Consider the following 16,029-nt stretch of genomic DNA (forward strand, 5'->3'; position numbering starts at 1 on the left):
AAGTGTCTGTCTATTTGCCTTGTCTTTTTAGAGTGTGAGCGCCGCAGGGTAGGGACTATGCTTTCTCTTGTACAGCACTTAAAATGTTGTGGGCACTACTGTCAATAAATAATAACGAAGGCCTGGAGAAGTATGCTGAAGGCTGCATCACAGAGAAAGGAATGCCACAGATGGAATTTGGGGGTGGAATTTTCCTACAGTCTTTGTCACTATAGTTACTTCAAAAAAGCAAAGAATCTTAAAAGGACTTCTAGATTCAGAATTTCCTTTTCCACTCTTAATAGAAGAAACAGATGGGATCTCTGCCAGTTCCAGTAGAGGCTTCCCCCTACATATTTGCACCACTTCTGACTAATGATCTGTCTACAGTGATCTAAAGCCAACTTTTTCTTATGAGAACCTCTATCTCAGTGCAGCACCAGGAAACTAGAGATTGCGCTATTCAGATTGGATAAAAGAGGGACATAAAACTGAATGTTATCAGAATACTGATTACACTGCAAACCATATCTCTGTCCCTTAGCAACTTCTAATATAAATGAACAGACCATTTTAAAGAATATTCCTGGGGGAATTCTGCACCACTGAGCAATGCAGATTTTTTTCAGAAATTAACATTGTGTGTGCGGAATTTCCTTTCCCACACAGAAATGGGCTGCAGTGCTGCTAGCTGCCACTGGGGGCCAGTGGACTAGGCAGAGCCCAGCTTGCACATAGAAGATGCTGCTGGTGGGAGGAGAGGGAGCTAGAGCAGGGGTGGGCAAACTTTTTAGCCTGAAGGCCACATCTGGGTATGAAAATTGTGTGGTGGTCCATGAATACTCACAAAACTGGGGGTTGGGGTGTGGGAAGGGGTGAGGGCTCCAGCTGGGGGTGAGGGCTCTGGGGTGGGGCTGAGGATGAGGGGCTGGGGGTGCAGGAGAGTGTTTTGGGCTGGGACCGAGGGGTTTGGAGGGTGGGAGGGGGATCAGCGTTGGGGCAGGGGGCTGGGATGCAGGAGAGGGGCAGGAGTGCAGGGTCCAGGCAGCCTTACTTCAAGCAGCTCCCAGAAGTAGTGGCATGTCCCCCTCTGGCTCCTACACAGAGCCGTAGCCAGGCGGCTCTGTGTGCTTCCCTGTCTGCAAGCACCACCCCTGCATCTCCCGCTGGTCGTGGTTCTTGGCCAATGGGAGCTGCGGGGGCAGCGTGCAGAACCCCTTGGCTGCCCCTACGTGTAGGAGCCGGAGGGGTTACATGCCACTGTTCCCAGGAGCTGTGCGGAGCGGGGCAAATCCCCAACCCCAGGCAGGAGCTCGAGGGCCAAATTAAAACGTCTGGAGGCCCAGATGTGGCCCTCGGGCCGTAGTTTGCCCACCCCTGTAACTGATTCCTGGCAGCTTCAGTTCCCAGCACTGCTGGGCTCGGGGCGGGAGCGGGGAGGAAGTGTGCAGTTATGTGGGCTGGGGGAGACCGTGGTTGGGCTCTGGGGAGGAGGGAGTTCAGCTTTATTGGCTCGGGGGGCCCACAAGTGGGGGGAGGGGTTGTGGATGTCTGGTCCCTTGCTGGGCTCATGGGGGGGGGGTGGAGGGAAGGGGGCAGAGAAACAGGAACTGGGTTGTAATAGGGATTTCTTTAACTCTCTACTCCTGGGGAAATTTTTGTGTTGTTACAAACATACTTGCTGACAGGTATTTTGAAATAAATTACCAAAATAATTGAAACTGGCGTGACTACATAGTGTTATAGTGACAAATAAAATTTGCAGAATTTTACAGAATTTTAAAATATTGTGCACAGAATTTTTAATATTTTGTTGCAGAAGTCCCCCAGCAGTAACAGAATAATACTCTTCAGATTTTCACATAAGAGAGACATCACAGAGGATGAACTTAACATCAATCTCTGGGATATTTTCTATCAGAGGGAACAAGGCTACGAGAACAACCATCCCCTCCAGCCAGTGTTTGTAGGTGAGTTAACAATTTCAGTGCTATCAAAGCCTATTTATAGACAGAATAGAGGCAGATTCTTGTCCATTGTCAGGAGCAGGAGGTCAGCCAAAGAAACCAATGCAATCTCCAAAACACACCTTTAAAAGACTGATAGGGAGCTAGGACATAAGAAGATTCCAGAAGAGTGATCAGAGGCGGTTACCCACTTAGGGAATATTTGAGATTGCCAATATTGTGTGACAGCTCATTTGTGCCTCTTTCTAGGAGGCATTGACAGTAGCCATCAATAATGTATCTTGAGTAGTATTTTCAAAGGCATCTAAGGAAGTTAGGCACCCAACTGCATTGATTTTCTGTCAGAGATGGGCACCTTACTCTGTTAATCGTTTTGAAAATTCCACTCCCAATCCTCCTCTACTTACCTACATCCATTGGCTTTCATCCATCAGAAGGGATGGTCCTTATACTTCTTGCATCTCTCTACCTCCCCCAGCCCCTCTCCTCTAGAAATGCTGTAGGTAAAAATGGCCAAATTATTTGCACTATGAGCAACTGCCACTTAAGGAGAGTTATTCTAATTGGATGATATTCTAGCCTAGACAAGTAAAAGGGGTCATATGACAATAGTTTCTTCACATAATAATGGAGACAAACAATAATTTATTTCTATTGAGTTAAAAGTAAAAAAAAAAAGTGGGGGAAAAAAAACCCCAGAACCACACCCTATAAGTTTAAAACCACGGCTTGGGGAAGTTATGGATACAGAGAAGGGTTTGATAAGACTGACACTAAAAGTTAACTAGGAAAATGAAAATAACCTGACTTTAGTCAGTGAATGCCTAACTGCCATAATGCAAATTAATCAGCCCCTCTGTAAAGTGACTTTCTGGTACTCTGACTAAAACAGGTATTGCTATATAGGCCACTAAAATAGGTATTGCTGTTTGCAAAAAGAGAGGGTCTCTGTTGTGTGCATTAGTATGGAAACTGAAGCTCTGAAGGTAACAGCTAAGAAAGAAGAACATTGTTATTCCTTGTTTTGCTAATGGTCTTGATTAAATGTTATGAGTTTCTGAACTATCAAGGGAGAGAGGAGGAGACTTCAAGAAGGAATAGTGCCTGAGGAAATTAGGCTTAGTATCCAAGGGTATAAAGGAAAGTCTTTCATTCTTGGCTGACCACCAAGGCATCTGTTATATCCTTATTTTACAAAAAGAAAAGGAGGACTTGTGGCACCTTAGAGACTAACAAATTTATTTGAGCATAAGCTTTCGTGAGCTACAGCTCACTTCATCGGAATGCATCTGATGTGGCTCTTCAGAAGTTAATATGCGCCTCCTTGTATAGGCACCAACTCTGGGGCTGGAGCTACAGGCTCCAATTTCCAGTGGGCCCAGGGGTGCTCACTGCTCAAGCCCTGGCTCTGCCACAGGCCCTTCCCCCACTCCATCCCTTCCCACCCCCTCCCCTGAGCCTGCCGTGCCCTCGCTCCTTCCCCCCTCCTCCCCCCCAGCCTCCTGCACGCCACAAAACAGCTGATCGGGAGGTGCGGGGATGGAGCAGGAGGCCCTGATCGGCAGGGCTGCCGGTGGGTGAGAGGTGCTGGGAGCCGGGTTGGGGAGCTAATGGGGGGCTGCTGACATATTACTGTGGCTCTTTGGATACGTACATTGGTAAATTCTGTCTCCTTCTCAGGCTCAGCTTGGCCACGCCTGCTCTAGTCCTTGGGACTGTGAAGAAAGCCTTCAGAATGTGAATTGGATAGAACTCAGTGCTTCTCCCTTCATATTTTTGTTCTAAATGCTAATCATGCTTTGGCCATGTGGTTCAGAGTATTGCATAAGTGGGTTGTCCCTCATTGTCCAGCTGCTGTTCAAACAGAAGAAAGCTTACGTAAGCTCAATACATGGTCCAGTATTAGTTGTAGACCTGATTGGAAAATGGACTTTCTGTCCTGCAGAAAATTTGACATTTTGAATTGATTTTTGTTCAGAGTCAGAACAAAATGTCTACATTTCTAAATTCCTTGAGGAATGGACATTCTGAAACATCAAAATGCTTTGTTTTGATCATGTCAAATCATTTCACTTCAATACTATCATATATTTTTGTGTTTATAATGTCAAAACATAAAATAATACATATTAAATATAGTATATAATCATATTAAAGTAATATATAATATAAAGTCTATGTGAGGGTTCCCCCCCACTGGGTGCCACCTGAAACTGGGGTACCACTGAGCTTGCCTGACTGAGCAGCCTGGGCTCTCTTTACACCACTGGTGAAGCAAGTCTGCCAAGCCCTTTCCCAGGCTTCAGGCTGCACATTACCAGCTCACTTACAGGTAGGAACACTCCCAGCTGCAGCTATACACACAAATGCTGAGATCAGCTCTGTGTGGAAAGGCTCAGCTAAGGAACTGCCCAGTTACTCAAGTGCACACCGCCTTTTGGAGGGTAAACCCAAATATATTCTGCATGCTTTTTACAATAATTGACTCAGGTATCCTATTAGAAAGTAGAAATTTTATTACACCTAATATTTGTGCCTATTTATAAAAATCTGTATTTTTTCCATTCTCATCTTTAACTATAGTACTCAATAGCAGAGAAGCTTTAAGTTTTTTAAGTGTACCTATTTATAGTATAAACAATAAAGTTCCAGGCAGTTTCTGTTGATCCCATTAATTTTGTACACCGAACCAAATTGTTAAATTTTCCCTGGCTGCATTTTTAAAATTAAAATAAACTCATAAGCTATATCCCTGGAGTAACTTTTCTCCCCAAATCCAGTTCTGATGCTTTACACAAACTTTTTGTTTGTTTGTTTGTTTGTTTTTGTTTGTTCTCAATCAGCATCCATCCATCCCCAATCTTATTCTATGCAACAAACTGTTACAGTGCTATAAATGCTCTATTCTCCGATTAGGATATGAGTAAATATCAGCGCTTTCCACAGGGACAGCTTACATTAATAACTGAGGACCTGATTCTCATTTACACTGAGGCCCCTTTACACCACTCTGGCAATCTAAGGGGATCTTACGATTAGAGTACAGTTATACTCACTTTAAGGCTCTTTTATATTCCCAGACAGGTATAAAGGGGCCTTGAGATAACTGAGAAGCTGACCCTTTTTCACTACACAAAGGGCCCAATTTTGCAAGGCGATGAACTCCCTTCACTTCAATGGGAGTTGAGAGCACTTGGCATCTTGTGGATTGGAGCCTTAATTTCGGTTTAAATATTGTCAGGGATTTAAAATACCATCTATGACTATACAGCCAGGGTACTTAAAAGTGCCCCCTGTGCTATGGTGGTGGTGGGGGACAAGAGGCTCTGTAAGATGAATTACATTGAATGCCACTGAGTTCCTGGGAAATAATGCATGTGTTATACATTTTTACACACACACACACACACACACACACACTCTTTTTCTGCAGGACAAGTGGAATTTTAAGGCTACAGGCCTGCCCTTTCCCTAATGGCTCTCTAAAATACCGACACACTCCTGAACCAGCCTTAATTGCTGCTTGATGATAATAGTGGCCTTATAATAGTTTCCATGGAAAGAATTCCGAGATCATAAATAGTGAGTTTGTTAGCTACCAAATACACACATTCCAAAAGTACATGACATTTAATTCTAATCTATTTTTAGAAATTGGAGGGAAATGAAGACCAGATTAACTTTTTCCAGCATAAGCAGTCTCTGACATTGTATTTCCAAGTACAATTACAGAGGAGTAGGGCTACTTGACTGTTCTTCGAAATAATTTTTATTATATGCTTTAAGATCTTCTCCTGAGCATGGTGTTCTAAAGGCAGTATTTATGATCGACTCAGGCTATGTCTACACTACAGATCTTGCAGCGCTGCTGTACGATCTAGCGTGTAGCTGCTCTATGCTGACAGGAGAAAGCCGTCCTATCAGCATAATAAAACCACCCCCAACGAACAGCACGTCCCACCAACATAGCGCTGTCCACACGGGCGCTTCTGTCAGTGTAACTTATGTTGGTTAAGGTTGTGTTTTTTTCATGCCCCCTGAGCGACATAAGTTTTACCAACAAAAGTGGTAGTGTAGACATAGCCTGAGTGTCTCGAAAGTCTGAGTGCCATGTATCATAGATCAGTGAAGAAGCATGATACAGTTATTAGGGCACTAGCCTGGGGCTCAGGAGAGTTCGGTTCAGTTCTCTACTTTCCCACGGACACTGTGTGATCTTGGGCAAGACACTTAAGGTGCCAGTTGCGGCAGTGTGTAGGGTTCATGGAGCCACACGCCACAATGAAAAACAAGCTGCCTCCACACTCACATCAATGTGTAGCTACATGTGGCAGTGAAAGGTTCTGGCGGGGAAGCTGCCAGAGCCTTTCCCCACTTCCCTGATTTGAGGAAAGGCTCCAGCAGTGGGACACTACACTTCTAAAAGCAGCCATGTAAACAGGGGTGGGGGAGGAGGCTCTGCTTGGGGGCGGGGGAGCGTGTAGAGCATAGGCGCCAACTCCGTGGGTGCTCTGGGGCTGGAGCCCCCAGGGTGAAAAAATGGTGGGTGCTGAGCAACCACTGGCAGCCACCTATCAGCTCCCCCCCATCCCTGAGCTCCTCCCGCCCACTGGTGGGCCCCGCAGGTCAGTGCCTCCCACTCCCTCCCCGTGCCTCCCGCCGCAATCAGCTGTTTCACGACGTCCAGGAGGCTGGGAGGGAAGGGGCAGGAGCGAGGATGCAGCACGCTCACGGGAGGGGGCGGAACTGGGCAGGAAAAGGCAGGGTGGGGAGGAGCCTTGGGGGAAGGGGTGGAGTGGGGGGGACCTGAGATGGAGCCGGGGGTCGAGCACCCCCTGGCACTTTGAAAAATTGGTGCCTGTGGTATAGAGAGCTGTGTAGGTTACATACCCACAGGGTTCAGGATGTCTTAACTCACCTACGCAGTGCCTTGCTGTCTTCACTGCCATTTATACCCAAACTACTCCGGTGTGCAGTGTATGTATTTGACTCTCCGCCATCAGGCGTGTGCAGTGTCATCTCTCTGGGCCTCAGTTCCCATCTGTATAACAGAGGGAGATAGTATGTCCCTGCCCCACAAGGGTGACTGAGGCTAAATTAAGGATTATGAGTTACACCTGGCCAGATTTTTAAAGGATTTAGGAGTTGCTCCAGTGAATGAGTTAGGCAGCTAAATGCTTTCCAGGCTCCCCACAGAGTTCCTGGGAAGAGTCAAGTATCTAAAAAAAGGGATTTTCAGAAGCCAACCGCTGTCTAAACTAGCCAGGAGTGAAATACTGAGGCGTTTAGGTACCTAAGCAGTTGAACTGTTGCCACTGATTGACGGGCCAGGAATAGGTGCCTCTCTCCAATCAGGATCCTCAACCACGACTAGCCTATGCCCTCGCAGCTGAAACAATCTCTCTCTCCGGCTCAGTCTTACCCTAGATTTCCCTGTGCCTCTAGCTTCTTTAGTGTGGATGCTGTGCTTGCCCTTCCCGCCCCCTGTTGGCCTGCCTTCTGTGGGGGATGACAGATATCAGGTCCTAGGCATGCTCAGAGCACGCCTATGGGACCAGGCCCTGCTAGAAAGACAGATATTTCCCCTGCCTAGTTTAAAAAACCTGATTTGAGGCCTCGGGACTTCAGCTTGAGATAGGGTCTGGGCAGCTTGTGAGCCGTGGGGTGGCAGCAGCGCTTTGTCACTTGAAAATGTGGACCAGTGGAAACTTAGGGCCAGATTTTTAAAGGGATTTAGCCATCTAAAGAGGCAGATAAGCACCTAAGTGCACCCTGTAGGTGCCGCAGGCATTTTCAGAGCTACCACTGAGGCCCCACCTAGTCCCCCCTTGGTGTGTACATTTCTGCCAGGCATTGGGAAATATAGGTTGAGCATGAGATAGGTATAAAGTGTGCGGAGCACATGTGTGAAAAAGAGAGAGAGAAAGAAAGAAAGAGCGTGTTTCAGCTGCTAGGAAATGGGCTGCCTAGGTACCTAAGCCAGGTCAGCGGCTTAACTCCAGAAGAAAGTTCAAGGCTGAGGATCCTGAGGGAGGTATCTACCTTTGGCCTGTCAACCAGACACACCAGGTCAGCCACCTAGGCACCTAAACACCTCTTCTCTACCTGCTCCTCCTCTCAGGATTTCACTCCTGGCTACTTTAAGCAGCTCCCTGCTCGGCTGACTGGCTTCTGAACATCCCTTTCTATCCCCATGAATGCTCTAGGCACCCAAGGCAGCACAGAGCTGCCTAACTTGGGGCTGAACATTTCACAAGGTGGCAGACCTCCTCAGGGTTAGGCATTATTCTGCTCAGCTGAGCAACACCTAAATCCCTTTTAAAATCTGGCCCTTCGGCACCACGGGTACTTAGGTACCTATAGGGTTAGATGACAACTGAACTAAGGCTTTGAAAATGTCAGTGGTGCCTACATGGTGGACTTAGGCACCTATCTGCCTGTTCAGGTACATAAATCCCTTTACAAATCTGGCCCTCAGATACCAAAATGATGGGGACATGTAAAGACCCAAGATTGCTAGGAGCTATTACTGTAAAAAGCTTGTAATGTGTTAAAGTTGAAACTGGCATTTGCAGAACAAAAATATGTTGGAGGGGCACGTACTTTTTTAATATTACCTGATTTTATGTAATATGCAGCCTCTGTGTATCATGCATGAAAGCATTAACAGTATAGCAAAAATAGCGTTTGGTATGAAACAAAAGGACTAAACCTTGCATAGGGATTTGATATCACCAATGATTTCTACAATTACATATAGTTGAGAGGACTTCTGAAACCTAAAATATCAATGAGGAAACAGTAATTGCTAAAACAGACTATTGCACCTTCTAGTCCAGTAATCTTTCTCTAATGGTGCTCAGTACCAGAAGCTTCAAAGGAAAGTGCTAGAATCCCTATTATGGAAAATTAGGGAAAATACTGCTTCTTCTCAGTCTTCATCAATTAGTGCTTGTTTTTTGCCATGAAGATCAGCATTTTAGAATAGTAATGTTTTCACAGAGAATAACACAGACAGCTTTCTTTGTATTACTGAGAGTATTCAGCTAACTTAATGAGAGCTACTGTAGTATATGTACACTAAAATGATTTACAGTAAGATGACAGGCTGTAATTGTTAAATGTTTGCTGCTCATGTTAACAAACAACTTACTATATTTAATTTCCATAACAGACACTGGAAATCACCTGTATGAATTAACTTCTGGATTTTCCTAAGAAAAAGGTTATTTCCCTGCTGCTGCTGCTGCTGCTTTTACTGCAACGACTTATTTGGTACATTTAAATTAGTTTAAAGTGCAGAGGATTTAGCAGGTCTAGTACAGTAAAAGTAAGTGAGTAAACTACTGGAAGTTTTGGAGTAAGTAAGTAAAGTACAGGAAGCAGTAAAAGTACTGGAAGTTTTGGCTGTTTGCTTGGTTTTTAAATAGTGAAGTGACTCCATTCTCTCTTAGTGTTGTTCACAAAAATATCTAAAATTAAAAGATGATGGGTCAGAGTATGGAACACCTGACTCAAAGTGAAGGCAATGGAACTACTCATGGTGCAATGTGCTATCCAGAGTGCATAATGGAATCTGGCCCGGTGCTGTCAGGGTTTAGTAATAGACTGGTGTATGTAAACAGGTCTTTGGAAAGTACCACACTGTTTATTATAATTGTACTGATATAGATGGCAACGCTTGATGGGGAATATTCTAGTTTGTGATTGTCATAAATATAAAGGGAAGGGTAACAACCTTTCTGTATACAGTGCTATAAAATCCCTCCTGGCCAGAGGCAAAACCCTTTCACCTGTAAAAGGTTAAGAAGCTAAGATAACCTCGCTGGCACCTGACCAAAATGACCAATGAGGAGACAAGATACTTTCAAAGCTGGTGCGGGGGAACAAATGGTCTGTCTGTCTGTGTGATGCTTTTGCTGGGAACAGATCAGGAATGCTCTTCATGACTCCTTAAGTTAGTAAGTAATCTAGCTAGAAAATGTGTTAGATTTCCTTTTGTTTAATGGCTGGTAAAATAGCTGAGCTGAATGGAATGTATATTCCTGGTTTTGTGACTTTTTGTAACTTAAGGTTTTGCCTAGAGGGATTCTCTATGTTTTGAACCTGATTACCTTGTAAGGTATTTACCATCCTGATTTTACAGAGGTGATTCTTTTATTTTTTTCTTTAATTAAAATTCTTCTTTTAAGAACCTGATTGCTTTTTCATTGTTCTTAAGATCCAAGGGTTTGGGTCTGTGTTCACCTATGCAAATTGGTGAGGATTTGTATCAAGCCTTCCCCAGGAAAGGGGGTGTAGGGCTTGGGGGGATATTTTGGGGGGAAGATATGTCCAAGTGGGCTCTTTCCCTGTTCTTTGTTTAACACGGTTGGTGGTGGCAGCATAGGGTTCAAGGACAAGGCAAAGTTTGTACCTTGAGGAAGTTTTTAACCTAAGCTGGTAAGAATAAGCTTAGGGGGTCTTTCATGCAGGTCCCCACATCTGTACCCTAGAGTTCAGAGTGTGGAAGGAACCTTGACAGTGATTGTAAACTCTAATTGTTTCAGAACAAAGGTAGCATTATTAAGGGCTTGTCTACATGGAGGGTTTTTTGCACTGATGTAGTTGTACGTATGTAATTGCATTGATATGAAAGCCACCTTTGCACTTCTCTGATTCTGGGAAGCCTCTTTAAAAGACCAGATCTTTTAATTTATAGCTGACAAAAATGGAGATTAATTTTATAGTGACTATTACTGTTGGTGTGTACTTATGAGGGACCAGATTTTTAAAGGTATTGAGGTGCCTAAAGATGCAGATAAGTGTTTAGTGGGAGGTAAGCACCTAGGTGTTTTCAAAAATCTCATTAAGTACCTATTTGGGCACTTAAATACCTTTAAAAACTTGGGCCTAGGTGCCTTTTTGAGGTCATTTAATATACTTAAATTGTAAGTTTCTTGGTGCAGGGACCATCTTTTTGTTCTGTGTTTGTACAGCCCGTAGCACTGTGGGGTCCCAGCCTATGACTAATAATAATACAAACACATACACATGCACACACATCCATAGAATTATTTCAGTATTGTCATAATCTTGTTCTCATTATTTAACAAACTTGTGTAATGTTTTAATCTATTGAAAGAAAAAAAGTTCCCATCAGTCAGAACATAGCGCTTCAGAATTGTAGGAGATTTGAAGACTTGATTGAAAGACTTACCTTTATTCTGTAAGACTTCTAGTTTACCATAAAATAACAGAGTTATCAGTTCTTGCCAGCCCTATCAGTGCATTTCTAACAGTTGAACAGTCTGGTACTTTCCAAAGAGCTAAATGGAGACTGCTCTAACTTGCTTGCAGCAAATGGACCCAAAGGAATTTCAAGGGGATCACTAGGGAAGCTAGCAACCTCTAGGGTACATCTTTTGATGGGAAATGCATAAATGACACTATGCCACTGGAGAATCATTCTCTGTTGGCCAGCTGCATGCCACGGGTAACATTTAAATTTGTTGGAATGTGCGGGAGAAGCTGGGCTGCCAAATATGTCTTTCCATATGGGTTTGAGGACTTGATACTCCAATGGCGTGCATAGACATTTGTACCTGTGCAAAGGGGGTGAAAAACGCTACCATTCTGAATTAGTCGCATATTACACTGGCATTGCAATCATAGGTGTGAATGACAGGTGCAAGGCAGTGAAGAATTGAGACCTCAATATGACCTTTCATAAGACTGAGGGCTTGATTCTCCTCTCATTTAAGTCACTCCACCTCTTTAAGCTTCATTTTCCCCATCTATAAAACAAGAACACTGATACTTACTTTTGTTTGTAAATTTCTTTGAGATCTGTGGAGCTAAATATGATTAATATTATTTATTTTACTGTGCTGGTTTCACACTTGTATAATACTGCTGATTTAAAATGAGTTACTCCGCATTTACATTTGTGTAAGAGAGCAGAGAATCAGGCACAGACTTCAGATCACAGGTTCAAAATCAGAATTCCAGATGAGGTCCATGTAATCATAATGTATTATTTAACAATAGTATCTGTCAATTGATCATTCCATTTATAGCAAAAGGGAAGAATTCCACTGTCAGTTATACCAGCATAAAATCAGACTAATTCCATTGCCTTTGATAACATTATTCCTCATCTGCAATATTGTAACTGAGAGTTGAATTTAGCTCCATGTTTGGTGGTTGCTAATTTTTTTTTTTTTTTTTGCTTTTTTTAATGGAGGTGATGCATTCTGTGAGCCTGATTCTGACTGTGATGGGTTGGACCCCCCGTCCAAAATGCCACCTGATGTACTGGGATTTAACTGAACCTCTTCTGCTCTACCAACCTGGGTTCCCTCTCCCTATTTTGCTGAATTAGGCTCTCTGGCCTCTTGCAGCACACACTTACACAGGTAGGGCCATACCCCACTACAGACACAGATAGAAGTCAGGTCTGTGTGAGAGGACTCACCTGGCACTCATGTGCACACCCCTTTTGGGAGATAAACCCAAAATAATACCATCTTGCGCTGTATAAAAAAAAATCTGCACAGCACAAGCTCATAAAAATTCACCCTCTTCCTCAATGTGAAGAGAGATGTGCATGACTTCTCCCCTCCACCCCAGTTAGAAATTGTGTTTAATAATAAGCAAAATAAATGTAATAACTATAGAAGGCAGATTTTAAATGGTTAAAGAGATAGCAGACAGAACAAAGCAGATTACCAAGCCAATGAAACAAAACATGCAAACTAAGTTTAACCAATTTATTTGAGCATAAGCTTTCGTGAGCTACAGCTCACTTCATCGGATGCATTCAGTGAATGCATCCGATGAAGTGAGCTGTAGCTCACAAAAGCTTATGCTCAAATAAATTGGTTAGTCTCTAAGGTGCCACTAGTACTCCTTTTTCTTTTTGCGAATACAGACTAACACGGCTGCTACTCTGAAACCAAACTAAGCTTGTTTCACTAAAGAAATTGTTTACAAATAGTAATTTCTCACCCTAGCTATTATTACAGACAGATTAAAGAAAGTCTTGAAAGGCAGCTGCACTGGCCTGCAGCTTGAAACCTCAGATAGTTTAACTCGCAAGCTAGACGCCCTTTCAGCTTGGGCTCAACTCTTCTCCCCCAAGTTCAGTTCTTGCTTCCAGGTGTTTTTCTGTGTGTCTTTGGCTGCGGAGGCAGAGGAGACCCATGATGATGTCAGTTCCCTGCCTTATATAGTTCTTGTGTAAGGTGGCAACTCTTTGTCTTCCAGTGGAAAAACACTGGCATTCCAACAGGGGGGTGGAGGTTGGGAGGGGTCCAGTACCAGGTGACTCAGACCCTTGTCTCTGCAGAGCTGTGGCAGCCATTACTCACAGGCTGTCTGGAGCGTCCCCAGGAAGACAGCCCTTTCACAGTCTATTGTCTTTGCTAATGGGCCATCAGCCCTGTCTGGCTTTTCATTGTAGTACCTGAAGAACTAGCTGTAGGTGACACCCAAAGTAACACATTTGAAATACAGATACATGGTCAATATTTCTAACTTCAGACACAGAAATGATACATGCATACACATTAGATACTCACATTCAGTAAATCATAACCTTTCCAATGACATCTTACATGAGCCTTCTTGCATAAAGTATATCTCAGATATGTCATATCCATATCATAAGCATATTTTCATAAAGAATATGGAGTGTGATGTCAGATCTCCCCCCTGTGATTACTGCCAGAGGGTTGGTCACTGACCAATGCAAAGGCAAGATGCCCAATTTCCCCTTTTCTAGACAGAACATCTGCTACCATGTTTTCCTTCCCTTTAATGTGCACAATCTCCATGTTAAATTCCTGCAGGACCAGGCTCCAGGGTAGCAGTTTGGAGTTTGTGCCCTTGGTTCTGTTCAGCCATATCAGGGGTTAATGGCCTGTTAGAATCTTGAACCTCCTATTACAGAGGTAAGGTCTCAGTTGTTTAACAGCCCACAATATGGAATAGCACGCCTTGTCTATGACAGAGTCATTCTGCTCAATAGGCAGCAGCTTTTTGCTTAGGAAGGCAATGGGGTGCTTCTTGCTGTTCTCCCCTGTTTGCATCAGCATAGCACCCAGTCCAGTGTCAGATGCATCAGCACACAATTCAAAAGTCTTATCAAAGTCAGGGCTGGCCAGCACAGACTCTGCAGCCAAGAGTGCCTTTACCTTACCAAAACCCTTCTGGCACGCCTCTGACCAAATTACCTTCATAGGTTGGTACTTTTTACACAAGTCTGTGGTTGGGGATACAATGCCACTGAACCCCCCCCCCCACACACACACACACCCAAACACACACACAAACCTCCTGTAATAGTTTGCCAAGCCTATGAAGGATTAGACATGCCTTTTAGTTTGGGGCACAAGCCATTTTACAATGACTTCCACCTTAAGAGGGTTGGGGGATATTTTGCCACCCCACCCCACCCCAATGTCCTAGATAGGGGACTTTGGCTTCCCCTATCTTGCACTTGCAGGGTTTTATGGTTAGACCAGCTTCCTTGAGTTTTGATAGCACAACCCCCAGGTGCTCCCAGGTGTTGCTGAATACAGCAATGTGATCTATGTATGCCCTTGTATAGTTCTGTAAACCATTTAATACTTTGTTGATCAGTCTCTGGAAGGTTGCACCAGCATTTACCAAACCAAAAGGTAACACCGTGAATTCATAGAGCCCTATTATCAGTGATAAAAGCAGATTTTTGTTGTGCTCCCTCTTCCAAAGGGATCTTCCAGTAACCTCTAGTTAAATCAAAAGTACTGAGGTATTTGGCTTGGCTCAGCACATCAGTTCTTGAGATGGGGTACGCATCTGCTACTGTAACAGCATTAAGCTTCCTATAGTCCAGACAAAATCTTACAGCGCCATCCCTTTTGGGAACCAAGACCACAGGGGATGCCCACGAGCTGTCAGATTCCTTAATTCTGTATCTCTGTACGAATTTGCTCTTTCACCTTACGGGTGGAAAATACCTCGCTGTACCCTTGCAGCACTGACAACACCTCCCACTTTTCAACTGGTGTTAATTCATTACAGATTTGAATACTTTCCAGAGTTAACCCATCTTGGCATTCACCCATCATATCAATGAGTGGGTGTGCCTCAGTTTCCCCTTCGACACAACAGATCATGTTTACCCCGGCCTCTCTACTATGATAGGCTTTAAGCTGGTTCACATGTACCAGTTGGGGAACAGTATCACCGTGGGGCATTTTAACTTGATATGTGCCCTCATTTTCCACTTCTACCACCTCAAAGGGCCCCTTCAAGGAGTTTTGCATTTTGAACCTTTTCTCAGGGCTGAGTACCATCACCAAATCTCCTATGTCAAAAGTGCATTTACAAGTATTTTTATCATACCACGCCTTTTGTTTGGCCTGACTGTCTTGGAGGTTGTTTTGAACGACTTCCATCACGTCCTTTAACTCCCTCCTGAACCTTTGAACGTACTCGGTCACTAGTTCTTCCCTCATCTCATTGAACCCTTCCCATGTGTCTTTAATGAGATCAAGAGGTCCCCTCACTTTTCTTCCATATAGAAGGTCAAATGGAGAAAATCCCATGGACTCTTGGTATACATTCCCAGCATGGATTTTAGCGTCTCATTGAACCTTTCCACCAACCCATTGGCCTGGGGGTGATAGGGGGCAGTCTTAAGTTGTTTCACGCCACACACCTTCCATAGCTCGTTGAACAACTGTGACATAAAGTTTGCCCCCCGATCAGACAAAATCTCCTTGGGGAAGCCAACTCTGCTGAATATAGTGAGCAGGGCTCTTGCCACTGTCTCAGCTTTTATCTTGGACAGAGCAGCCACCTCAGGGGATCTAGTGGCAAAATCCACCACCACTAAGATATACTTGTTACCCTTCTGAGTGGGGCGTGGCATTGGACCCACAATGTCCATTGACACACTCAGGAATGCCTTCTGTATTTACAGGTAAGGGATGCAGGGGAGCCCTCTGGGGTCGTACAGGTTTTTTTCCTCTCCTGACAGAATTTATTCCAGAATTTATGCCTTTTGGGTCTATATTTTTCAGGCTTTTTCTCTGTCTGAGAGTGATTTTATTTT

This window comes from Lepidochelys kempii, chromosome 1 (genome assembly GCF_965140285.1).
Source record: "Lepidochelys kempii isolate rLepKem1 chromosome 1, rLepKem1.hap1, whole genome shotgun sequence".
Taxonomy (NCBI): domain Eukaryota; kingdom Metazoa; phylum Chordata; order Testudines; family Cheloniidae; genus Lepidochelys; species Lepidochelys kempii.